Genomic DNA, 27,530 nt, shown 5'->3' on the forward strand with positions numbered 1-27,530 from the left:
AAGTTATGCACGCCGCCATTAGTACATGTATAATTAAATAAAGTGTATCTTTCTTAAACCCCTCCGGTATTATACCTAGGAGAAAAATTTCCGGTTTAAACAAGATTTGGTCTCCCACCATTTATTCTAACCATGATTGAATCATTTTCCAATATTTTTTTGCCTCATTGCACGTCCACCACATATGATAAAAAGTGCCTGGTGTTTTTTTACACTTCCAACAATTTGGGGTCAGATTTTTAAACATTTTGGAGAGCCGTGCTTGGGGGGGGAAAAGATGGCATTTAATTTTGTTGTACCATCTGCAATGGCAATAAAGTAAGCCAACTAACTCAGCAAAATGGCGGACTTGTGTGGCTAGTCCATCAAATCCTCCAAATTTCCCAAACAGAAGGCTTTAGCTATTCTAGAAACGGGACATCGAGTCGTCTGGAGGGCATCAGGTTGGAGAAAGGCAATCTAACGTTTAGAACATTCGATTATATGACTGAAAGCTTCATTCCATCCAACCTAGAACTGAATATTCTTGGTCTAATTTAATGAAAAGAAGGACTAGGGGAGACATGATAGCAGCCTTCCAATATCTCAGGGGCTGCCACAAAGAAGAGGGAGTCAAGCTATTCTCCAAGGCACCTGAGGGCAGGTGAAGAAGCAATGGGTGAAAACTAATCAAGGAGAGAAGCAACCTGGAATTAAGGAGAAATTTCCTGACAGTTAATCAGTGGAACAACTTGCCTCCAGAGATTGTGAATGCTCCAACACTAGAAGTTTTTAAGAAGATGTTGGATAACAATTTGTCTGAAGGGGTGTAGGATTACCTACCTAAACGGGGTTGGACTAGAAGATCTCCAAGGTCCCTTCCAACTGTGTTATTCTAAACCTCTCCTCACCTTTGCAAACCATCTCCGAAAAGCTGAGCACGTTTGCAATTGTGAGAGGCGGAATTGTAATTTCTCTCTCTGCGTGCGTAGTGAGGTTCTTTTTATTTTATTTCGATTTGTTAAAACATCAGATACACCCAAGCGACTGACTAAAGGGAGAAAGGAAAAATAATGACAAATATCTCAGAGACCACAAGCTCATTTTCTGCACTCTGTCTCGAAACTGCAAATCACGTTCTTAGATACGATGGCGCAGATCTCAAAGCGATGCTTTGCTCTGGCATTTCCATTCAAGATTTGTGGGGCAGAGACGCGATCCTGTGTTGAGCAAGAAAATCAAAATGCCCCCCAAATTACCGCAGGTTTCCTGTGAGCTGGCCAAGCTGAAGAAACTCTTGCTTAAAGGGAGATACAGAGAGATTTAAACCCAGCCCTTCAGAAGTTAGTTATCAATTGGTGATTTTTGTAAGGTCAAGGTTCCCCTCGCACATATGTGCTAGTCATTCCTGACTCTAGGGGGCGGTGCTCATCTCCATTTCAAAGCTGAAGAGCCAGCGCTGTCCGAAGATGTCTCCGTGGTCATGTGGCCGGCATGACTCAATGCCGAAGGCGCATGGAACGCTGCTCCCTTCCCACCAAAAGTGGTTCCTATTTTTCTACTTGCATTTTTTGAACGTGCTTTTGAATTTTTCCGTTGGCAGAAGCTGGGACAGGTCACAGGAGCCGTGACCCGTCAAAACCGCGGAGGACAAAATCACGATCGACGAAAGCGCGCATGTGACGTCATCACAGCACGATGAAAAAAAAAATTGAAATAAAATTAAAATTAAAGCAAGCCGATTCACATAAAGGTAAGGGTTAGGGTTAGGGTTAGGGTTAGGGTTAGGGTTAGGTTAAGGGTTAGGGTTAGGTTTAGAGCGTTAGCGTTACGTTTAGCGTTAGGTTAAGGGTTAGGTTTAGGGTTAGATTTAGGGTTAGGTTAAGGGTTAAGGTTAGGTTTAGGGTTAGGTTTGGGGGGATTAGGGTAAGGTTTTCGCTTTATTTTTACATTTTTCGATCACAGCGCGATGTTTTCGTCGCACTGTGATGACGTCAAATGCGCGCTTTCGGCGAGCGCGATTTTGTACTCCGCAGTTTTGTGGTGGAACCCACAGGAGCTCCCTCCGTTACGCGGCGCTAGGGATTCGAACCGCCGAACTGCTGACCTTTCTGATCGACAAACTTAGCGTCTTAGCCACTGAGCCACTGCATCACTTACTGAGCATATGGGGCCTTAATGGCCTTTTATGGGGCAGAATCTAAACCTCAAGATACTTGGAAGAAGACTCAAGAACTGGCCACATTTCTGTTTTTCTCAAGTCGTTCAAAATCCTAAATCCAGAAGGCAAAAATTGGCTTTGTGTTTAGTGGGTCTGCCAAAAAAAACCAAAAAACAGCAAATATCTCTGTTCAAATTCTGGGTGTGTAAATTATACATGCTCTTTAGTATAAATGCTGAAGGAAACTCCCAAAATGATTAAAGGGCTGTCAATCCTTTTAAAAAGAAAAAAGAAAAACAATCCTATGAATCAGCAGATTTAAACGTGTCCGGTTTAATCAGCTTAGTAAAATCTGAAGAGCTGGAATATTTTTATCTAGCAAAGATGTAAAAAATTGGTGGGGTGGGTGAGAATGATCCAAACGCCGTTAAAACCTGGAAAAGAGACAATCCTGCAGAGACGAGGATCTGGCGAAGATCGAAGTCTTGGGGTCCATTCGGAATAATTTTTTGCGAACTAGTCTAAAGTTCCCTTCGCACATACGTGCTAATCGTTCCTGACTCTAGGGGGCGGTGCTCATCTCCATTTCAAAGCCGAAGAGCCAGTGCTGTCTGAAGACGTCTCTGTGGTCATGTGGCTGGCATGACTCAATGCCGAAGGCGCACGGAACGTTGTTCCCTTCCCACCAAAGGTGGTCCCTATTTTTCTACTTGCATTTTTTAACGTGCTTTCGAACTTTTCGGTTGGCAGAAGCTGGGACAAGTAGCGGGAGCTCACTCTGTTACGCGGCGCTAGGGATTCGAACTGCCGACCTTTCTGATCCACAAGCTCAGTGTCTTAGCCACTGAGCCACCGTCACTGTTGATTATTACCTATACTTACATTTTCTTTGTCTTCCTCAAAGGGGAAAATGCTTGGAAAGGCAGTTTGCCAGGGACATGTGTCATATAGGAATGGATTTCAACGTTTTCCTCCAGCTTGAGAGAATTTTTATTTTATCTAATAGTTAAAAAATGTTAGCCTGGAAAGATACCACCAGATTCTTTCTGATGCTTAAAGAAACCTTTTCAGATGTGAAATTTCAACCCCTGTTTTAAGAGAATTGCTTGGAGTAAGGAGATATCCCCCAGAAGGTCCTTTTTCAAGAGGCCACTGGACTTCCTTGTTATTATTCTTTTGAGGTGAAGAAGCTTCTTGGATGAGAAGGGAGAGGTCTTCAAAAGAATCATAAGTCCAGTTGCCTCTTGGGGAAAAAAAGCACCTTTGAGACAATCATAACCTGGATGACAGAATCTCCAGAGACAATTGAAATGTTTAAAATACTTTGGACCCAAGACAAAAAGTTAGGAGAGCCATTTAAAAGATTAATAAGAACAAGGGAAAAATTACTGGACAAAATATTCTCTTCCGAAATAATCTCCTTTTCTAGCAAATCTAGAAAAGACAAAACAATGGCCCCAAATCCCTGTTTTAAAATGTCTTCTCATATCTTCTGGGCTGATTGCAACCCCCTGTGGAATCCATTGCTGATTTTCCTCTTTTCTATCTGTCTTCAAACAGGCTATTTTTTTTTATTTTTTATTTTTGCTCTTTTAATAGTAAACGCATAAAGCAATGAATGAATCATCAGCAATTTTAAAGCATGTTGCTCTCTGGTTCCATCAGAACAGTGGAACTCACTCACACTGGCTTGGGAAGCCAGTTAAAAATGAAGTGATATTTCTGGACCTACAACTTAGCCTATATCTAAGTTGTGGGTCCATAAATATCACTTCATTTTTAACCAAGAAACCATGTTGGGCAGGACAGCGGAATTAAAAATTAAAAATGAGAAGAAAAAAGAATGAGAAGAAAACCTTTTTAGACTAGAATGGAATGGAATGGAATAGAATAGAAGAATGGAATAGAATAGAATAGAATAGAATAGCATAATGAAATAGAAAAAAATAGAATAGCAGAATGGAATGGAATAGAATAGCAGAATGGAATAGAATGGAATAGAATAGAAGAATGGAATGGAATAGAATAGAATAGCAGAATGAAATAGGAAAGAATAGAATAGCAGAATGGAATGGAATAGAATAGCAGAATGGAATGGAATAGAAAAGAATAGAATAGCAGAATGGAATGGAATAGAATAGCAGAATGGAATAGAATAGAAGAATGGAATGGAATAGCAGAATGGAATGGGATAGAATAGAAAAGAATAGAATAGAATAGCAGAATGGAATGGGATAGAATAGAAAAGAATAGAATAGAATAGCAGAATGGAATAGAATAGAAGAATGGAATAGAATAGAATAGAATAGCAGAATGAAATAGAAAAGAATAGAATAGCAGAATGGAATGGAATAGAAAAGAATAAAATAGCAGAATGGAATAGAATGGAATAGAATAGAAGAATGGAATGGAATAGCAGAATGGAATGGGATAGAATAGAAAAGAATACAATAGAATAGCAGAATGGAATAGAATAGAATAGCAGAATGGAATAGAAGAATGGAATAGAATAGCAGAATGGAATAGAATGGAATAGAATAGAAGAATGGAATGGAATGGAATAGCAGAATGGAATGGGATAGAATAGAAAAGAATACAATAGAATAGCAGAATGGAATAGAATAGAATACAATAGCAGAATGGAATAGAAGAATGGAATGGAATAGCAGAATGGAATGGGATAGATTAGAAAAGAATAGAATAGCGGAATGGAATGGAATAGAATAGCAGAATGAAATAGAATATAATTGCAGAACAATGGAATAGAATAGAATACAATTTGAATAGAATTTTAAAAAATTTAATAGAATAAAAAAAAACTTTTAAGAAAACTTTCCACATACAGCTTTCAGCAATCACAACTTTCTCATTCGGGTGTCCGCAAAGCCAGAAGAACAATTAAACAACAGTTTGATACAAAATGCCTTTAATAAAATAAATTTTCAATAAGATTACATGGGAAACATTGCCTGGGAAATAAGAAACAAAAAAAAAAGTCTGCAGGAAGTTGACCCAGGAAAACAGGTGGGGCATTGAATAGCCACACCCCCTTTCTCAACATTGGAAGGAGGTATTGGTTCCCATGAGTTACAAAACAGGTACATTTTGTGTTTCTATGTATCTTATTTGGGGAAAAGATTGCCATTTTTGCTAAATCACCATGTAGCTTTTTTGTTCAAATAGTGCTGGGGGGGAAACGAACAGCTTTATCTAATTCCTAGCAATATTGTTGCCAGCCAAATAAACTTGATTCAATTTCAAAATTGTTATCGATGCAAGCTAAAAAAAACTCTGAATTCTCGATTTTTGTTTCTTAACACAGCAACCAACAAAATTCCTCCCAATCTTAGCTTGGGGGATGAACCAGGTTTGTGTAATTAAGCCATACATTGAGCACATGATGGTTAGTAAGGCATCTAGACTTTTAACAGAAGGAAATTGCGCTAAACGTGTTCTGAATCCTGGATGAATCGAGATACAGATCTATATAAAGACTGTGTGTGACTCAGGTTTCCAGCTTCTAGCTCCTGGAAGCCATGCTCTTCAAAAAATTTTTAAAAAAACATACATCCTTTTTTAAATTTAAAAACTGCAAAACTCGCTCCTTCCTGACAGTGCTGATAAGCCAGTGATTAACTCATTCATATTTCGAAGCCAAATCAGTGCAAATGATATGTGGTTTTCCAACGGCATGCTTCCCAATGAACAGTTAACTAGTTTTTGTCCTTCAGGTAAAGAGAAAACAATCCCTTCAAACAGTTCCAGAAATCCCCAGGCCATTCAAACCAGGCCTGTTTTCTTTTTAAAAATAAATAAATAAATAAATCCTGGTCCATTTTGAATTTAGCTGGTTCATATTACTAAACTAAACAAACAAAACAAGGCGGATTAGTTCTTTATCCATTGCAATGTTTAAGTTGCTTCTTACATCCGGCTCTTCACTGTTCTGTACAGCAGTTAAAAAATCTCTTGTTAAAAACAATTTACTTTCATGATTCTTGCCATTTTTCCACCTCAAATCTCAATCTCCCCCCCCCCACCCCGCTAAGGTGTGTTCAATTCATCCTTCCTTCACTTCTCTCTCCGATCATGTCTTACCGTGAGTGGTTCTCAACCTGTGGTCCGTAGACTCCTCGGGGGAGGGGGGAGGCGCGGTGTCATCCCACGGGGAGTCCGTGAAGTCTTGGACAAATGTCATGATTTCAATCTCAAGAGTTACGTCTTGCAGGTCCGTGGACATATTCCGTGGCCACAAAGGGTTCTTAAAAGGGCGCGTGGTGGTGAAAAGATTGAGAAACACTGTCTTAGTGTTACTCTTCTAAGACACCTTTGTACGTATAAGTATTTTCTACCCTATAACACAATTTGTTGATTTCTGAACACTTTGGAATTGTGTCTTAGTTAAACAAATAGTGGAAAATACTCCTTTTTCTGCAAAAGGGTATGATTTGAAGGAGAATTTTATCTTGAGATAGCAATTTACTGAATAGCTGCACTAACATGGTGTTTTATATTATTATATCATATTATATGATATATCATATATCATTATCAGGATTCAGTGAAATTTGGGGATACAGTCATATTCATACACACAAACACACACACACAAAAACACACAAACACACACACACACAAACACACACTATCCCCAAATCTCACTAAATCCTGATCCTCAAACCAAATTACTCCATTTTAGAGTTTTGCCTGTAACTCTGAGCTAACTAGATTGCCTATGTAGCATTTAAATTGCAAATAAAGATAATTCAGATAAACAGATCCCAATAAAATTGCCCTGCATGTAGAAAGGTAGCACATCTCGGAACAGTATGTTGTTTTGACTTAGTGCCAGTTAAACATACAGTAACTCCTTGTCAGGCCAAGCCAGTGTTTATTACAGTCAAAACCAGAACAATTTAAACAAAAAAAACCACTCAAGGAATATCCAGTTAAAAATTCTAGAATAAAGTAATAAATAAAGCAAATAAAACATACATTAAAATCATAACGGCATCTAATTGGTTGGTTGCACACCAACAAAACACAAAGCTGTCTAAATTATAATAATATATAATAAATATAATATAATATAATATAATATAATATAATATAATATAATATAATATAATATAATATAATATAATATAATATAATATAATATAATATAATATAATATAATATAATATAATATAATATAATATAATATAATATATAATATATAAGAATATAATATAATTAATATAATAATATAATGTAATGTAATGTAATATATAATATAATAATATAATGTAATGTAAAATATAATGTAATGTAATGTAAAATATAATATAATATAATATATGCATATTATATCTATAATATAATAGCAATCCTTAAACTGTGAAGGCCTAAAGCCATTAGATGCTGAAAGGACCAAGTGATAATGCCAAAAGATTTGTTGCATTAATTGTGTAAAATAGCTATAGCGGATTAAGCATCGCCGTTGTGTTTCAACCCCTTTGACCATTTTAAAAGTGCTTGGAAAGAGAGTAAAAACATCATGAAGGAACAAATGAACAATCACCAAAAACGAAAAACCTTGCATTTCCATTAAGAAAACACCTAAAAGAATTTCACAAAACAGGCCAGCTCCATACATATCTGCATTGAAAAGCGTGGTCTTGGCAAGCAGAATACGATTCCGATGCATTTTACTTAAATAAATAACCTCTCTACAGCCATTTCCCTCCCCTCCCCAATCTGAAATACCTTTCAGATTTGGTTGGACTTCATCTCCCATAGTTCCCTATTCCACGATGGCAGGGGATCGTGGGAGTTGAAGTCCAGCCCATCTGGATGAAGCAAGTCCTAAAAAGAATGATTTTTTTTAAAAAAAGCCAGAATGCTAATATAAGACGATAGAGATAGGAGATCTTCACACAGACCTTGTGTGATATCTTCTTGTGGCCTCAAACTGTGCGTGCAAGACTGCACACCTCCAGCTTACTGCACAATCCTCTCTATGTTTTCAGATTCCCACACAAGGCACACACCTAAAGACTCTCTCTCACACACACCCTTCTTTTTGTCCTAGGGGACGCAGGAATGGTGCCTCTCCTCCTGGTTGGGACGTTAGAAGCTAGAATGCAAAGGGGGATCCAACCACCTTACGCAGCCGAGAGCTATGTTTCTCTCCCCCCCCCCCCCCCCGCAAGCTAGATTTCTCTCTTCGGGGATCGGGGAGTGTGGAAGACATCTTCCCATCCCAATTGGATGGCCCATTTTTCTCCCCTTGGCTGGCCCTCTAAAAAGAGAAGAATTTTGCAGAGAGGGGGAAACACAGCTCTGTGGGAATGCTCCCTATTTCCGCCCCCCCCTCTTCTTAGCATGGAAAGGACCATTTTACAGATGGGTATTCTGAGGTTTTTTTTGGGGGGGGGGTTGCCCTGGGGATGTTTGGAAGATAATAAAATACATCCTGAGAAGGATACGTGGGGTTTTTAAGACTTCCAGAAATAACCTGTCCTTTTTCTCTCTATTTCTTATTCTGCTGAGTGCAGAATTGTTTCGTTTTTCTTTTCTTCCCCCCCTCCTCCCCCCCCCCCCCGATCCTGGTCCCTGGCTGACATGATACTTCTTAGAACTTTATTTTATTTTGCTATTGATTTCATTTCTTTGCTTGGAGATTTGGGCCAGGGGATTAAGTCCTCAGCGGAGTTGAGGAATTCAACTCTGAAAGAGAGCTGGCAGCGTGGTGTTTTTTAAAGGCTTGTTACGTCCCTAAAAAAACGCCAGAGTGTGAGTTTCATCCAGTCAACCCTTGCGACTAGCAATCAAGGGCACTGAGTAGGGGGATTTGCTCCAGAGTAGACCAGTTGAGAATTAGCTTTTTTTGGTGGGGGTAGGGAAGATGTACAAATGAGCCATCCCCCCCCCCCAAGCTGGATTTGGGTCTCCTGGAAAGCAAGCGGAAAAATAGGAAGGCAGCCTTGTGCAAAACTGCAGCAGGAGAAGGTCTGAAGAATAACAGGTGGGGAGGGGGGGGCTGTATTCTGTATTCTAAAAACCAGACCTTCATCATTGTGTTTTCTTCTCCCCCCTCCCCCGCCTCACTCAGCCAACCTCTAAATTTCCTAACTCAGCTTGGCTTCCTTCCCCCCCCCCCAGGGTTTTCCCCGTTGGACGGATGGACAGACAGATGACCAGACAGCCCAATTGCTATTGTTAAGATGTGCGTCTAAAGTATGTGTGCGTGTGTCTGTTTGTGGGTAGGTGGATGTTTACAGGGGGAGCTGCAAAAAAAGAGAAAGAGGAGGAGAAGAAGAAGAGGAGGATAAGGAAGAAGAAGAAGGAGGAGGAGGAGGAGGAGGAGGAGAAGAAGAAGAAGAAGAAGAAGAAGAAGAAGAAGAAGAAGAAGAAGAAGAAGATGATGATGATGATCTACAGTTAAACCATAAATGATCCAAAGAAAGGAGGGAACACACAATTTTGGGGGGTGCCTTTAAAAGAAAGAGAGAAAAGAAGGAAGAAGAAGAGGAGGAGGAGGAGGAGGAGGAAGAGGAGGAGGAAGAAGAAGATCTACAGTTAAACCATAAATGATCCAAAGAAAGGAGGGAACATACAATTTTTTGGGGTGCCTTTAAAAGAAAGAGAGAGAGAGAGAGAGAAAAGAAGAAGAAAAAGATCCATAGTTAAACCATAAACGACCCATAGAAAATGGGGGGGGGACACACAATTGTTGGGGGGGCAGAATTGGAGAAGAAGGGGTTTAAAAGGTGAGGGGAAGCTCATAAAAAGTGGTTTGAAGATAGGGAAATTCTGCAAACGGGTTGTGGGGGGGGGGGAGAGAAGAGAAGGAATGCTTTTCCCTCCCTCCCATCCTCTGTCGTGGCCTCTGATAGAGTATTTATAACCACGTGGTGACTACAATCTCCCAATTTTTTTCCCCTCTTCCTTCCATCACTGATATTACATCATGGGGAGAGGGGAAAAAAAGAAGAGAGATGAGGAGCAGGCAGGGCATCTCATCATCTCTCTTCCCCCCTACCTGAAATGGAGCAGCTCAACTTTGGCTCCTAGTAAAAAAAATCCCTTCCCCCCCCCCGCACTGCCGCCCCCAATCTCTCTGTGCATTGCAGTCTTAACCCCCTTTTTACCAAGGAAAAGCACTCCAAAGGGATCAGAGAGGGATAAAATAAAGAGAAAATAAAGATTTCTTCTCTTGCCACGAAGAAAGAAAGAAGGGGAGACACGAAAGAGAAGATCTGAATAATAATAATAATAATAATAATAATAATAATAATAATAATAGCAAGAAGAAGGAAGGAAGGAAGAAAGAAAAAAAGAAAGAAAGATGATGATGATTATAATACACTTGGTGTATTATACCTAGAATGCTGGCAGCAACCCGTATCAACCATTAGCACCAGTCACTGGTATTTGTGACAGATATTTAAATGTTCAGTTGACTTGAGTTTCATGTTTAATGAATAAAATAAATAAAAAGAGAAGAAAGAAGGAGGGAAGGAAAGAAAGAGAAAGAAAGAAAGAAAGAAAGAAAGAAAGAAAGAAAGAAAGAAAGAAGGGACTCGATAGGGAGACAAAATGCCAAATCCAGACTGAACATCTGGCTGACTGTGTGATTTTTTAAAATTATTATTATTGTCTTAAATCGTCTGTCTGTCTGTCTGTCTGTCTGTCTGTCTGTCTGTCTATCTATCTATCTATCTATCTATCTATCTATCTATCTATCTATCTATCTATCTATCTATCTCTCTGTATTTCTCAAAAGGTTTCCTTCCCTTATTTCCCCCCTCCTCCTAACCTGAAGCTTAAAAATATAATATCTCACATACACTTAAAATCAGGGCATTTTAATTCCAGGCAAGGAGTTCTCATGGGAAGCCCAGATCTTTCACATTTCTCCAATCGATTCTTGCAAAGGAATTTCTATTCCTTTGGCACCTCTCCCTTTCTTTACCCCATTCCCCCAGATAAGGAGAACTAAACTCCGCTGACTTCACTGAACCAACCAACAAAATTAAGAAATAAAATAAAGCCCATTTGAGGGGAAAAAAACCAAGGCAGGTTAAACAATTCAGTGGGAATGAAGCTGATCAAAAGCACGAGACACAAAGGCCAATTAATAGGAGGTTAAAAACGCACCCGTAAGACAATAGCTTAGAAGTAGAAAATTATAACGTTTAAGCATCTTTATCTTTTCGATGCCAGGAAGCAAAATAGCTTGCAGTAAATGACAATAGTTATTTGACCCTTACAAATGTTAGGGTGCTTTAAAAAACAAAAGAAGAATTTGCTGTTATTGTTTTTATCTGTTTAGGGTTAAAGCAGAAATCCCAAGTTTTAAGACATTGTCATTCTTAGAGAAGACACAGAGATGAACACACCAGCCAAAAAAAAAAAAAAAAAAAGGAGATAAACACAGGCGGGATTTACCTGGCTATTCACCGTGGATGGAGGAAATCCGTTTCTTTTATTTTTCTTTTTTCTTTGAATCTGCAGGCAGGCACCGATGATTTTGAAGGCTTAGCCACCGATGTCCAGACACAATTCTTGGTTTGCGTATTTTTTTCTGCACAAGAATTGCGTTTGGACAATCAGGAGCGAAGGTTCCAGCTTTGGGCTTGGCCGGACTTTGCAAGCAAACAAATAAAAAATAAAGAGAGAGAGAGAGAGAGAATTTTTTTAAAAAAAATTAAAATTAGAAAGCTCTTCACTCGGGCACCTCTTCAAACTATCCAGCAGCAACTTCTCCTGCCTTTTATTCCTCTGATTCCTCCACTACCCTGTTTTGTTTCCCCGGTGCCCGAAAAATAAGGAAATAAGATTCTTCTTTTTTTAAAAAAACAAACGAATTAAATTAATCAGAATGCTAAAAAAAAAATCCCACATTTTAAAAATCGGGCCTTCGTTGCACACATGTTTTTTTTTCCTCCCCCCCCCCAAAAAAAAATCTGCTGAAGACAAGAAAAGAAATTATCGGGGTGTGTTTTAATTTCCAATGAAGAGGCTACCTCAAAGATGAAAAGGCCTTGTGTTTTTTTTTACAGGAGGGAGGGGCGAAAGGGCTTCGCCATCACTGTATTTGGGGGGGTGGGCAAAGCGTTCATCATCACAGAGGCTCCCCACCCCACTTCCAACAAGGATTTGCTACTTTTTCGTTGGAGAGAATTTTTTTTTAAAAAAAACCTGAAAGCCACGTCTCCTTTTGAGGAGGAGATCGAGTTCTGCAGGGGGTTGGTGGGGGTGGAAATCTTCTTTTCTTAATTATTCCAAACTCTGAGGCCCACAACTGCAAAAAAGAAAAAAAAGAGGGTAGTGGAAGGGAAGGTGCGATTAAACAGTTTTGAAAGGAATCCCTTTTGGGGAAGATGGATCCATCTACAAAGGCCAACTGAGGGGGGGGGGGGAATTATCCATTTCCTGGATTGCTTCCTTCCTTCCTTCCCTAATTCACACCCAATACATTTTTCCTTTCCTTCCTCTTATTTCCTTCCTTCCTTCCCTCCTTCCTTAATTCACACCCAGGATATTTTTCCTTTCCTTCCTCTTATTTCCCCTTCCTTCCTTCCTTCCTTCCTTCCTTCCTTCCTTCCTTCCTTCCTTCCCTAATTCACACCAGGATATTTTTCCTTACCTTCCTCTCATTTCCCCTTCCTTCCTTCTTTCCTTCCTCCTTCCCCGCTTCCCTAATTCACACCAGGATATTTCTCCTTTCCTTCCTCTCATTTCCCCTTCCTTCCTTCTTTCCTTCCTCCTTCCCCGCTTCCCTAATTCACACCAGGATATTTTTACTTTTCTTCCTTTCATTTCCCCTTCTTTCTTTCCTTCCTTCCCTAATTCACACCAGGATATTTTTCCTTTTCTTCCTCTCATTTCCCCTTCTTTCCTTCCTTCCCTCCTTCCCTTACTCACACCAGGATATTTTTTCCTTTCCTTTCCTTCCTTCCTTCCCTAATTCACACCCAATACATTTTTCCTTTCCTTCCTCTCATTTCCCCTTCTTTCCTTCCTTCCCTCCTTCCCTTACTCACACCAGGATATTTTTCCTTTCCTTTCCTTCCTTCCTTCCCTCCCTAATTCACACCCAATACATTTTTCCTTTCCTTCCTCTCATTTCCCCTTCTTTCTTTCCTTCCTTCCCTAATTCACACCAGGATATTTTCCTTCCCTTCCCTTCCCTTCCTAATTCAATACCCAAGATATTTCCCTTCCCTTCCTTCCATCTAACCACCCATCCATCCATCCATCCCTTAATCCACATCTTCCTCCTTTCCCTTTGGCCTGAGGGGCACAGCTAGGCAACAAAATTTGAACGAGAATCTTACCCGCTCCCTAAAAACCTGAAAACTTTCCCCAGCGCGCAATCAAATCCTCTTCGCTTCTTGACCCCTTAGAAGGAACTCCCAGAACAGGTTTGCAACAGCCTTCCAGCGATCCTTCTTTATCGGTTGTTTCCCCCCCCTCCAAGCCTCCCCTTTCTCCCTCTGCCCATCTTCTCTTCCCATTCCCCCCACCCCAAAAAATGGAAGCTCCATGGGTAATTTGAGACACCTGCCCCCAATCCTAGGGAATCCCTATGAAAAGGAAGCTTAAATCCAGAGATCAGTAAGGAAGCCACTTGGTTCTGCTTTAAAAGAAGAGGCTTGGGTTGATCTGGTTGGACGCTCCCTTACATAAAGGCGAAAGGAAGCGTGCCCAGGAAACTGCCAGCTCTCTGTATAGAAGTGTCTGTGAGTGTATGCACGCACGGTTTACACACCGCGTAGATCTTCCCGTCCCCACCTGCGCGCACGCATGAAATTTCCCCTTCCCGCTTGGGAAAGTCATATCCAGAGGGAACTACGGGCTGGAAAAGAGACGCAGAAGCGAAGAAGGAAGGGATTATTGGGGGGGGGGTAAAAAAATCCCAAATTAAGGAGCCGAGCTTCGGCACTCGCCTCTCCCCCCCCCCCAAAGCCCCAGAGAAGAGGGACAAAATATCATATCTGCCGGCACGCGGGTTGGCGCAAGCTTGGCTGGCGGTGCGTGGCTCCAAAGAGCCTTTGAAGGGGAAACCCACCCACCCAATTCAAGGCCCCTCCCAGCCTGGGATGCCCTGGCCAGCTGGGCTCGGAGTGGGTCAGCTGGAGGGTTTGCAAAGGAAAGCCATTCAGAGGGCCAGGCTAAAAAAACATGGAAAGAGAAGCAATAAAAAAAGAATACCAATAATAAGGAGAAGAAGAAGGAAGGAGGAGGAAGAGGTGAAGGTGCATGGTGGTGGCCATGCCATTCCCAGCCCCCCAACCTCAGCCCTGGACGCAGAAGAGGTTCTCCCCCCTCCCTCTGCTTTGCCCCATCGATTGGGGGTTCTCCCCAACAGCAAATACACCTGTTTCACGACATCCCCCCCCCCACCCGCTTCTAGCCTTCTTCCAAGGCAAGGATTTGGGGGAATACCTGCTTTGCAGTAGCCCCCCCTGCCAGATCCAGGCAGGATTTGGGGAGGAGGTGAAGGGAGGAAGAAAAGAGAGAGGGGGGGAAGAAAGATTGAGTGGGGAGAGGAAGAGAGAGAGAGAGAGACCCCCCTCCCCAGAACCATGCGGCTGAAGCGGTGATGGTAAAAGCTGCTTTTTCCCTTCTGAATCCTGCCTCTCCATCCATCCATCCTTCCTCCGCCGCCTTCTGAGTCTTCTCCTCTTGGTTCCCGGGTTCTTCTCCCTGCCCTTCGGCGCTGCTGGGTCCCTGGCGCTTGGGGTGGTGGTCCCCTCGTTGCTCCTGGGGGCTTCCCCGGTCAGTTTCCCCGGGTTTCATCTCCTGCTGCAGTTTTCCAAGACTAAGCGAGCATCCTTGCCGTTTCTCATTCGCTGTCGGGGATGCAGGGATGGGCACGCAGAAGCTGTTAAAACATCCTCGTCCCTTCCTTTCCTTTCCTTCCTTCCTCCTGCTCCTTCTTTCTTTCCTTCCTTCTTTCCTTATTCCTTTTCTTTCTTTCCTCCTGGGCCTAAAGCCTCTCTCTCTCTTCTTCCCTTTCTCTCTCTTCTTCTCTTTCTCTCTTCTTCTTCTCTTCCTCTCTCTCCTTCTTCTCTTTCCCTCCGCCGCTGCCTTCCCTCGCTCTCCGCTGGGCACCACTGCACCGCGCTCACACTCCCCCGCCGAAGCGCCAGCGAACTGAAGGCAGCCTCTGTCCAGGGCCAGGGTTTTTACTGGCGGCAGGCAACAATGCCGTGTGTTGCGGTGGATCAGGGAAGGAGAGAATCGTGATGAGATTCAATTGGTACTGGATGTGAATAACACCACAGGGTGATAAATGTCTATTGTATTTTCAAGAGGTCATGAATCTCCACTCCTTTCACTCAGCAGCTGCAGGCTGGGGTGTCTCTTAAAGACACAGGCTCTCCCACCCCCCCTCCCCAAGTCTGGCCTGGCCTGGAGGGAAGCTAGCCTTGGCCACGCGGGCAGGATGGAGCCAAGAAATGCCTTGGTGTGCCCATCGGATTTTATGGATACCGTTGTTTTTTTAACAGTACATTTTAGGAGGGATGTAGGTGGCTACCTCTCGTTTTAAAAGCACCCTGGGAAAGTCCCTCTTCAGACAAGGATGGTTTGAAGGAAAACAGATTGTGTGAAGGGACACATAGGCAGACACACAATGGTTTGCAGAGAGAAAGAACTCTGGTTTTGCAAAAATCTTTTCTCCCCCATCACATCTTTCCCTTGGCCCCGATTTCCCGATTCTTACCCCGTGTGTGTTAGCAATGCTTTTCAACACAGCCTCCTTGGTCACACTCCACACATTCGGGTTTCTTGTGCTTGTGGCCTGCTCTGTAAACAATAACAACCACCAGCATTTGGGGTTTCTAACCATGGTTTGCAAGATCTAAGGTTTGATCAAAGCTAACTGCCTTCCTTCAGGGCGCAAACGTGGACAGTAGAGAAAGTCGCCATTCTATTTCAACTGTTAATCCTGGTTGCGTTGCTGGATACTACACGCTGGTGTTAATGCTGGTTTGTTGTAAGCATCTTTCTATTTTGAAAGTGGGTTTACCCAGAGATAGGTGCCAAATATGCAACTGGCTTTAGGTCACTTCTTACAGAAATACACAGGCCTCAACTTACAGGAATCCCCAGGTTTTAAACCCAGGTCAAGAAATATAAGAAGCAATTGCTGTATCCCCAACCATCCGCACTTTGGCTGGTACACGAACGCACCAGCCAAGCAACAGCTTATGCTATTTGATAGTTATCTTTTATATTATGGTGTGTAGTCACCTATAATGCTGCTACTTCACAAACCACAGTTTTTAGTCAGCGAGCTCTTGGCAGTTGATGGGACTCAAAAAAAGTGAGGCACACAGAATTATTTTCCCCAAAACTCATCAAGCTAATTTGGTTTATCGTCCACGAGTACAAAACTAAACTTTCTTCCTCTCTCCCTTTCTGATCATTCTTCCTCTTTCTCTCTTTCTTTCTTATCTTCTTTCAATATTTTCTTTCTTTTTCTTTCTTTCTCTTCTCCTTTCTTTTTTCTCTGGCTTTTCTCTTTCTCTCTTTCTTTTCCTCTCTCTCTCTCTTTCTTTCTTTCCTTCCCTTGTCCTTCTCGCTCTGTCTCTTGGGCCTAAAGCCTCTCTTTCTCTCTCTCATTTTCTCTCTCTCACTCTCTCTCTTTCTCTCTCTCTCCTTCTCTCTTTCTCTTTTCTCTCTTCCTTTTCTTTCTTTCTCTCTCTTTCTTTTCCTTTATTATCTTTTTCCTTTCTTTTCTTTCTTTCTTTCTCTCTCCTTCTCTCTTTTTCCTCTCTTTCTTCCTTTTCTTTCTTTCTTCCTTCCTTTCTTTTCCTTTCTTATCTTCTTCCTTTCTTTTCTTTCTTTCTTTCTTTCTTTCTTTCTTTCTTTCTTTCTTTCTTTCTTTCTTTCTTTCTTTCTTTCTTTCTTTCTTTCTTTCTGTCCCCTCCGTAATGTTTTCTGCTCCACTTGTAAGAAAGAAAATATCTTGGTTAGTCTTCTCTTGTTGCCTGGCAACCTCTGATGGGTGGAGGGAACCCCTTCCAAAAAATAAAAAAAAAGGAAGGAAGAGAAAGAAAGAAGGAGGGGGGGACAAAATGTAACTGATCCAAAGACAAAGGCAAAGTTTTGCGCCCTGTGTAACCCCCGTAGTAAGAAAGCATTCTTCAGATGCTCCTCGTGTCTTTTGCCCTCGCTAAACCCCCTCTCCCCTGCTTTCTTACACCAATAAATATGGATTAGTAAAATACTTTCCCCACACACACACTGCTGAAAGGATGGGCTTGATCTCTGCACTTAAGTAGCATCCTGACAAGCCGCTCTGCAAAATTAACAGGGTGAGGTTGCATTTGGGAAACCTTTGGGAATGAAAGACAAATCATTTCAGTTAGCCACGAAGAAGGAGGGCAGGAAGAGCCCACCCTGTTTTAATCCAGATCAGGGTACGAGCTGCCTGTGCATTCATAGGTGGGTCAGGCAGCCTAGCAAGGAAATCCAAGACAGAAGTGAACATGACCAGGAGTGCAAAGAATGCTATTGGCATGGAGACCGAAGCTTTGAGAGAGAGAGAGAGAGAGAGAGAGAGAGAGAGAGAGAGAGAGAGAGAGAGAGAGAGAGAAAGAAAGAAAGAAAGGAAAGAAAGAAAGAAAGAAAGAAAGAAAGAAAGGAAAGAAAGAAAGAAAGAAAGAAAGAAAAAAGAGAGAGAGAGAGAGAGTCAGTCCAGGAAAAAGTGGGAAAGTTGCCTTGGGAGAACCAAAAGCTGATGGCTCAAATATTCTCAAGATCCTCTCTAGCCTGTGCAAGAACTAAAATTGATCTATACTCATCTATCTATTTTCCAAAGCACCTGAAGGCCAGAGAAGGAATAATGGATGGAAACTGACCAAGGAGAGATTCAACCTGGAAATAAGGAAGAATTCTCTGACAATAAGAACAATCAGCCCATGGAACAGAAGTGCCCTTTGGAAGTTGTGGGAGCTTCATCACTGGAGGCTTTCAAGAAGAGACTGGACTGGCATCTGTCAGAAATGGTGAAGGGTCTCCTGCTTGGAGGGGGGTTGGACTAGATGACCTCCAACATCCCTTCCAATTCAATTAATCTGAATCTGATTACGATGATCAAAGGCCTGGAGACTAAAACACCTGAAGAATGGTTGCAGGAACTGGGCATGGCTAGTCTAGGGAAGAGAAGGACCAGGGGAGTCATCATAGCAGTCTTCCAATATTTGAGGGGCTGCCACAGAGAGGAGGGGGTCAAGCTATTTCCCAAAGCACCCGAAGGCCAGACAAGGAATAATGGGTGGAAAGTGACCAAGGAGAGATTCAACCTGGAAATAAGGAAGAATTCTCTGACAATGAGAACAATCAGCCCATGGAACAGAAGTCGCCTTTGGAAGTTGTGGGAGCTTCATCACTGGAGGCTTTCAAGAAGAGACTGGACTGGCATCTGTCAGAAATGGTGTAGGGGCTCCTGTTTGGGGGAGGGGGTTGGACTAGGTGACCTCCAAGGTCCCTTGCAACTCTCATAATCTAATCTAATCATAAACTGGTTGCTGGCATGAGTTGTTTGAAGATTCTCCCACAATCTTCTTGAGCTCCAGTTTTGGGGGAACAGAGGCCTTTTTTTTGGATCAGTTTTGAGTTCAAGCAGACATAGAATTAATAACAACAACAATAATATACAATAGTGTTGGGAGGGACCTTGGAGGTCTTCTAGTCCAACCCACTGCTCAGGCAAGAAAACTATACCATTTCAGACAAATCGTCGTCCAATCTCTTCTTGAAAGCTTCCAATGTTGGACCAAATGTGCGTTTTTCAAGAGACAACTGGACTTTCTGGTTTTCCTTTGAAGACATCTCGCTTCTCATCCAAGAAGCTTTTTCAGTTCTGACTGGATGGTGGGGAAGGGAATGACCACCATCCAGTCAGAGCTGAGGAAGCTTCTTGGATGAGAAGCGAAACGTCTTCAAAGAAAAAGACAAGAAAGTCCAGTTGCCTCCTGAAAAAAAAAAGCACCTTTGGGACAACCATGACCTGGAGGACTGAGAATCTCTACAGACTTTTAGCTATACAATTTGGAATGGAGACCCTTGGAATGGTGTGGGAGGAGGAATGGATTTCCAGAGTGGAAAAATTGCAGACTACAGGAACCATTTGCACCACTCAGGTGACCCTGAGGACACAGAGAAACCTCCAAGTGGCCTCAACGACCCTCTAAAGGATGCAAAGGACCAGCTGTCTGCAAGGAGCATCAATCCTTCCATTCCCCACCATCATCCAGTCAGAGCTGAAGAAGCTCCTTGGATGAGAAGCGAATTAGCTTCAAAAGAAAAACCAAGAAAGTCTCTTGAAAAAATACTTTTGGGACAAGCACGACCTGGAGACTGAGAATCCCCATAGACATTGTCCTTTTCGCAGCTTAAAAGGAACAAGGCACCTTTGTACTAAAAAGAAAAACATACAACTAAACATGATTCCAGCTGTAACTTCAACACCTGTCCCCTGTTTTGGAGCGTTCACGACTTCTGGAGGCAACGAGGAAGTGAGCCGAGAGAAGTGGTTGGAGATTAGAGGTATTAATCGGGGGAATGGCTTCACTCCAGAAGTTGTAGATGGTCCATCCCTGGAGGTTTTCAAGAACAGATGGGACAACCGTTTGTCCCCCCAAAACTGGAGCTCAAGAAGATTGTGGGAAAATCCGGAAACAACTCATGCCAGTGAGGCTGAACCTTTTTGGCACAGAGTGCCCAAACCAGAACATGCGTGCATGTCAGTGGTGGTATTCAGCCAGTCCGCACCTACTCGGGAGAACCGATTGTTAACTTTCCAAGTAGTTCGGAGAACCGGTTGTTGGAAGAAATCTTGTTTTGTTTTTCCCCCCACTTTACACAGCTAATCCTGTAAGGAAGGCAGGAAGGAAACATCCTGGTGTTGTTTCTAGCCTCATCTTTATTGTCCTCGCTTGCAGAAACTGCTTTTCCAGTTAACCCTATTACATTTTAACAGCTAAGACGAAGCGCCCATCAACGTGAGTGACGTTGAGTTGGCCATGACCACCCAGTCACATGACCACCAAGCCACGCCTACCACAGCTGGTCATTAGGGCAGAGAACCGGTTGTTAAATTATTTGAATCCCACAACTGGTGCATGTGCATGCATGCGCGTTTGCTGGAGTGCTGGAAATCCGAATACCAGCTGGCTGGCACATGCGTGTCTGTTTTTTGCCTATTCTTTGCCATTTTTAGGCTGTTTTCCAGGCCATTTTCAGACTGTTTTTTGGGCTGAAAATGGCCCTAAAAATGGTCCTGAAAACAGCCTAAAATGGCCTGAAAGACAACTGAAAATGTCCCGGAAAACGGCCTGATTTTTGGCCCTTTTCCAGCACTCCAACATCCATGAAGACCAACTGGCATGCGTGCATGCACACACCATAAACAGAAAGGGCAGCTGGCGATGGTACATGTGCCCACAGAGCAGGGGTGGGTTTCTCGCCCCGTACCAACCGGTTCGGTGTCCTCATGCATGCGCGCGGCACACGCATGCATACTAGTGTTTGTGCGATGCTCCAGCTGCTCCTGGAGGATCGCGCAGGCGCTGTATGCGTCCTGCGCATGCATGGAAGCACAAAACTCATCAAAACCAGGTAAGGAGCGCGGGCGGGCGGGTCGGCCCTTCGCCGTTCCTGGAAGTTACTTACTTCCGGGTTCGCCGACCAACCGGTTCGCAGGGACCGCCGCGAACCAGTTGAAACCCACCCCTGCCACAGAGACAAACCATCACTGTTTGCCATCACAAGTATAGGGTCTCCTGCTTGAGCAGGGGATTGGACTAGAAGACCTCCAAGGTCCCTTCCAAGGCTGCTCTTCTGTTATTGGCAAGTTCAGGAGGCAATCCACGTTCGGCTTGGGTGGCGAATATTGATGGGCTCCCTCCAGCTGAGGACTTTGCCAGCTTCCTGGCAATTCCCCACAATGCTTGCTGTCCTGGGAAAGGATTCACCCACCTCGTGGCTCAAGCATAAACGAGGCTACTGTATTCAGCATTTAGGCCAGAAAGCAAGATTAAAATTTGGAGCTGATTCTTTAACGCTTGGTTTCTTTAAAAAAAAAAAAATTCTAAAAGATATTTTTTTAAAATTGCATTGGAAAAACATGTTCTTTTATTTCTCTCTGTCTCCATTCTGTTACCAAATTGATCCACGTTTGAGATTTTTAGCATTTTTAAAAAAAATTAGAAGTTTTAAGATGACTGATCATTTTTAAAAAAATGGGGGCAAAAGCAGTTTAGCAACTCATTTTTCTACATTTTCAATGTTTTTCCGGTATGGTCAAAATAACCAACAATAACCCAAATATTGTTATTCAGGGGCATCTTAATTTTGGCCTGAATTGGCTAAAATGTTGGTTTTTTCCCCCTCTGCCGTGGATCTCCTTTCAGAGAAGGATTAGAAGAAGAAAAAAAAGATCAAACTCTTCTTTAAAAAAATCCCCAGATGGCAAATGCTGATTCTTTGAGCTAAATAAATAAGGTTAACATTTGCCCGGTTCAATTCCCCCCCCCACTTCTTTCTTTCCTGTTGCCTTTCTTCTCATAAATACAAAGAGGTGGAATGGGGAGAAGGGGGGGGAAATACCACTTCTGAAATTATTTCCAATATTTTCCCCCTTCCCTTGCTGCTTCTTCTTTCAAATAAAATAAAAATGAACAAAGTGAACTGCCTGCTTTAAAAGCAGAGCAGAAGTGAAATAAAAATCCCCAAAGCCTTCAAAATGAAGGCCTGAACTGCTTCACATCGGAAGGCCGGACATTCTCTTCAGTTGGCATTTTCTTTAGATTCTCTTCCTTATCCGTCTTTTTCAATGTCTGCATATCTGTTTATGTTTATACCCCGGAGGTATAAACCAGGGCAGAAACGAGTGTAGCCCAGCAAATTCCGGATTTAAAACATCACGAAATCCCTCAAGTTTAAAGGCATTCCGGAAGTAACATCTCTCTATGTAAAAGCGAAATATCACTCACGCATCATCAAAAAATCTCTAGAACCGTAAATCCTACAAACTTGAAATTTGGCACGTATGTTCCTCTTGGCTTCTAGGTGCTTGCTAAGAAAGGATTTTTTCAAAATGACCATCCGATCATTAGTATTATATTATTATTAACACACTCTAATGCTAAAGAGTTAGACATTCCACTCCCTCTCCCCACCTGAAAAGAACTCTGTTCCAACTGCCACTTGGGCATGGATGTGGCCAGCGCGTGACTCATCCAGCCTGAAAAATTGCTCTGATGCTAAGGAGTTAGACTGAGGGAGAGAAGGGGATAAGATAGGAGAGGCCTCTGTGGGGCAAGCCTGAGGGAGGGAAGGGGATAGGAGAGGATCAATGGGATCAGCCTGTGATAGGAGAGGCCTCTGTGGGGCAAGCCTGAGGGAGTGAAGGGGAGAGGAGAGGCTTTTGTGGGCCCATCATGAAGGAGTGAAGGGGAGAGGAGAGGCCTCTGGTGTAAGCCTGAGGGAGAGAAGGGGAGAGGAGAAGATCAATGGGCCAGCCTGAGGGAGTGAACAAGAGAGAGGAGAGGCTTTTGTGGGGCCAGCCTGAGGGAGTGAAGGGGAGAGGAGAGGCCTCTGGTGTACACCTAGGGGAGAGTAGAGGAGATGCCTTTGTGGTGTAAGCCTGAGGGAGTGAAGGAGAGAGGAGAGGCTTTTGTGGGGCCAGCTTGAGGGAGTGAAGGAGAGAGGAGAGGCTTTTGTGGGGAAAGCCTGAGGGAGAGAAGGGGAGAGAAGAGTCTTCTGTGGGGAAAGCCTGAGGGAGAGAAGGGGAGAGAAGAGTCTTCTATGGGGAAAGGCTGAGGGAGTGAAGAGGAGAGGAGAGGCTTTTGTGGGGAAAGCCTGAGGGAGAGAAGGGGAGAGGAGAGGAGAGGCTTCTGTGGGGAAAGCTTGAGGGAGAGAAGGGGAGAGAAGAGTCTTCTGTGGGGAAAGCCTGAGGGAGAAAAGGGGAGAGGAGAGGCTTCTGTGGGAAAAGCCTGAGGGAGTGAAGGAGAGAGGAGAGTCTTCTGTGGGGAAAGCCTGAGGGAGAGAAGGGGAGAGAAGAGTCTTCTGTGGGGAAAGCCTGAGGGAGAAAAGGGGAGAGGAGAGGCTTCTATGGGGAAAGGCTGAGGGAGTGAAGAGGAGAGGAGAGGCTTTTGTGGGGAAAGCCTGAGGGAGAGAAGGGGAGAGGAGAGGAGAGGAGAGGCTTCTGTGGGGAAAGCTTGAGGGAGAGAAGGGGAGAGAAGAGTCTTCTGTGGGGAAAGCCTGAGGGAGAAAAGGGGAGAGGAGAGGCTTCTGTGGGGAAAGCCTGAGGGAGTGAAGGAGAGAGGAGAGTCTTCTGTGGGGAAAGCCTGAGGGAGAGAAGGGGAGAGGAGAGGAGAGGCTTCTGTGGGGAAAGCTTGAGGGAGAGAAGGGGAGAGAAGAGTCTTCTGTGGGGAAAGCCTGAGGGAGTGAAGGAGAGAGGAGAGTCTTCTGTGGGGAAAGCCTGAGGGAGAGAAGGGGAGAGAAGAGTCTTCTGTGGGGAAAGCCTGAGGGAGAAAAGGGGAGAGGAGAGGCTTCTGTGGGGAAAGCCTGATGGAGTGAAGGAGAGAGGAGAGAAGAGTCTTCTGTGGGGAAAGCCTGAGGGAGAGAAGGGGAGAGGAGAGGAGAGGCTTCTGTGGGGAAAGCTTGAGGGAGAGAAGGGGAGAGAAGAGTCTTCTGTGGGGAAAGCCTGAGGGAGAAAAGGGGAGAGGAGAGGCTTCTGTGGGGAAAGCCTGATGGAGTGAAGGAGAGAGGAGAGAAGAGTCTTCTGTGGGGAAAGCCTGAGGGAGTGAAGGGGAGAGGAGAGGAGAGGCCTTTGTGGTGTAAGCCTGAGGGAGAGAAGCGGAGAGGAGAGGCCAATCGTAACTACTCATTAACTTTCAAGCTGTAAGTGTCAATTTATCAAGACCAATAGTTTCATGGTTTCGTAGTGGAGCATGGGTATCCAGTTAGTACTTAAATAAAGGGATAAAAAGATACAGGAAGGCAGTTTTGCAACTTTGGGGGCACCTGTTTATTTATTTATTTGATGGGTTATCCCAGCAATGGAAGAATTCCTGTTCTTTGGAACTTAGGCAGCCTTTAGAAATACAAGCTGAAAAAACACAACACAAGAGGAAAAAGCCAGGTAAGGGTAGAAGGAAACAAGGCCCGGCAGACAATTTGTTTCTAAGGTTTAATGGAACCTTTTTAGGTTAAGACACAAAAGAAATATTCTTAGCATCTTCCCCAATAAAGAGGGTGGTGAAAATATCTACAGACCCTTCACATCCTGGCCATGAATTGTTTCAATTCCTACCCTCAAAATGACGCTGTAGGACACTGCACACCAGAACAACTAGACACAAGGACAGTTTTCCCCACAATGCCATCCCTCTGCTAAACAACTAATTCCCACCACACTGTCAAACTATTCACTAAGACTGTATCACTATTCTTCTTCTCCTCCTTCCTCGGACTTTATGGCTATAACTTTTTGCTTGCATCTTTATGATTTATATTGTTTTGTTTAGTTTCCTAGTATGGTTTTGATTGCTTATTTAGTATCCTATGACCCTCACTAAGTGTTGTATCTTATGATTCATGATGAATGTAGTTTTTTCTTTTTATGTACACTGAGAGCTTATGCACCAAAGACAAATTCCTTGTGTGTCCAACCACACTTGGCCAATGAAGAATTTCTTTTCTATTCTATTTTCTCTTCTCTTCTATTTCTCTTCTCTATTTTATTTTCTTTTCTCTTCTATTTTCTCTTTCTTTCTCTCTTCTCTCTTCTATTTTCTCTTTATTTTCTCTTCCCTTCTCTCTTCTATTTTCTCTTCCCTTCTCTCTTCTATTTTCTCTTCTATTTTCTCTTCTCTATTTTCTTTTCTCTTCTCTTTTCTCCTCTCTCCTCTCTTCTATTTTCTCTTCTATTTTTTCATCTCTTCTTTTCTTTTCTCTTCTCTTCTTTCTTTTCTTTTCTCTTCTCTCTTTTCTTTTCTCTTCTCAATTCTATCTTCTCTTCTCTTCTCTTCTCTTCTCTTCTCTTCTCTTCTCTTCTCTTCTCTTCTCTTCTCTTCTCTTCTCTTCTAATAGGTAGCAATTCAGCAAAGGAGTCCAATCCGCGTTCTGTGGCTCAGGTGGACATGGCATCCTCCTGTGCTTCAAAAGAGTTTATGTGGTTTTGTGTCCTTGTTGTCTCCCTACCCATGGGCAGGAAGGGCCCAGCCATGTTCCGCCGGCGTGTGTCTGGTGGCGCAGGGAACGAACGTCTCGGAGGATAAACCCAAGACTGAAGGTTTTCACAAAGGCCTTTTGACCAGGGTTTGCCAATGAATGAAGCGTTCTCTTCCCCGGAGGGTGTGGGGAACCCTGGCCGTAGAAAAAAAAAACGGGGGCATTTTTCTCCCCTGGGGAGAGAAGATGCTTCTCTCTTCCCTTTGGAGAAGATGGAAAGGACTCGCTGGTTCTAGATCAGAGATCTTCCCGTTCCAGAAAAGTTTCCAAAACTTTTCTTTCTCCAAAAGTTCGTATTTATTTTCCCCACCCGCTTTGAGGAAAACTTCGTACCAGGTCCAGATCTATGATTAGAGTGGGGGGGGGGGGAGGGAGATGTTATTTACATCAAGCACAAAGAGGAATGTCATGTTGAGGGTTTTATGTACGCTTTTCCCCACTTTTTTAAAAAATTAAAAAATCCTATTTCTGGAGCTTTTTTGAGGAGCCTTCAAAGGCAGTCATAAAATTATACACAGTCATATGTGGCTGGCTAGTTTAAAGTGTCTATTCCCAGGATGGCTCAGCTCCACTGCATAGGTGCACGCCCCTCCAGCTCATTTGGGGGTCTCTGCTGTGCATGCAGGGGGGTGGTGTGCGCATGCGCGAGGCAGGGGGAGCGTGGAGGGGTGTGGTGTGCCTCCCCGCACACCATTTGTGGTCCTGGGAGGCTTTAGGGGAGCCCTGCTAGGCCCAAAATGGGGCGGGGGGGTGGTTGTCTGTACATGTGCGGGGGGGGGGGGGTTGCACGTGGATATGAAGGTAGCGAGGGCACAGAGTGTGTGTGTGTGTATCACGCCGCACTGCATTATGGGTGTGGGCACTTGCTCGCTGTCTCTCACGCGTGCATGCTTTCGGTATGCAAGGAGAAAAAGGTTAAGCATCACTGATATATTCCTTCCCACCTCTCTCTGTCTCTCTCTGTGTGTTTCTCTCTCTCTCCTTCTCTCTCTCTGTTTCTCTCTCCTTCTCTCTCTGTCTCTCTCTCTGTGTTTCTCTCTCTCCTCTCCTTCTCTCTCTCTCTGTTTCTCTCTCTTCTCTCTCTCTTCTTCTCTCTGTTTTCTCTCTCTCCTCTCCTTCTCTCTCTGTTTCTCTCTCTTCTCTCTCTCTCTTTCTCTTCTCTGTTTCTCTATCTCCTCTCCTTCTCTCTCTCTCTGTTTCTCTCTCCTTCTCTCTCTCTCTGTGTTTCTCTCTCTCCTTCTCTCTGTTTGTCTCTCTTTTTTGCTCCTCTCTCTCTCCTTCTCTCTCTCTTTCTCTCTCTCTGTGTCTCTCTCTCCTCTCCTTCTCTCTCTGTTTCTCTCTCTTTCTCTCTGTGTTTCTCTCTGTGTTTCTCTCTGTGTTTCTCTCTCTCCTCTCCTTCTCTCTCTCTCTCTCTGTTTCTCTCTCCTCTCTGTGTGTTTCTCTCTCTCCTCTCTGTTTCTGTCTCTCTCTCTTTTTTTGCTCCTCTCTCTCTCTCCTTCTCTCTCTCTCCTTCTCTCTCTCTCCTTCTCTCTCTCTCTCTCTGTTTCTCTCTCTACTCTCTCTCTCTCTGTTTTTCTCTGTTTCTCTCTGTGTGTTTCTCTCTCTCCTCTCTCTCCTTCTCTCTTTCTCTCTGCCTGCCTGCCTGCCTGTCCCTTCTTCAAAAACCAAGTTATAGGTATGGAAGTTGTGAGGTCTTCCAGTTTTCTAATATTTTCCCCCTGCTTTTGACCTTTACCTTGTTCTGGGGGGTGGGGTGGGGAAGACAGCTGCGGTCAGCCCAAAATTCATGGCTCCCTCTCTGTTCTCAGTCTTTGGGGAATTAGGAAGAAAAGGTTAATTTTCCTGGCCTGTTTTGTAAAGGCGCAGGTGTCCAGGAGTGCATCTATCTTCAATTTTAGAAATGAACATGCTTTTTAAAAAAGGAACAAAACTGTGTTTTTTTTCCCCTCTCCCAGATGCAGGAGGATGTTTGCATAAGCACCCAGCACTATTTCTCCTATTAATCAATCAATCAAAACAGAGCCGGAAGGGACCTTGGAGGTCTTCTAGTCCAACCCCCTGTACAAGCAGGAGACACTGGCTTATACCGTTTCCAGTCTCTTCTTCCAAAGACTCAGAACCGATGCGTCGGCGCAGGGGATAAGGT

The sequence above is a fragment of the Thamnophis sirtalis genome, unplaced genomic scaffold, assembly GCF_051295495.1.
Source record: "Thamnophis sirtalis isolate CommonGarterSnake01/CBP01778 unplaced genomic scaffold, rThaSir2_p1.2 scaffold_2, whole genome shotgun sequence".
NCBI lineage: Eukaryota > Metazoa > Chordata > Lepidosauria > Squamata > Natricidae > Thamnophis > Thamnophis sirtalis.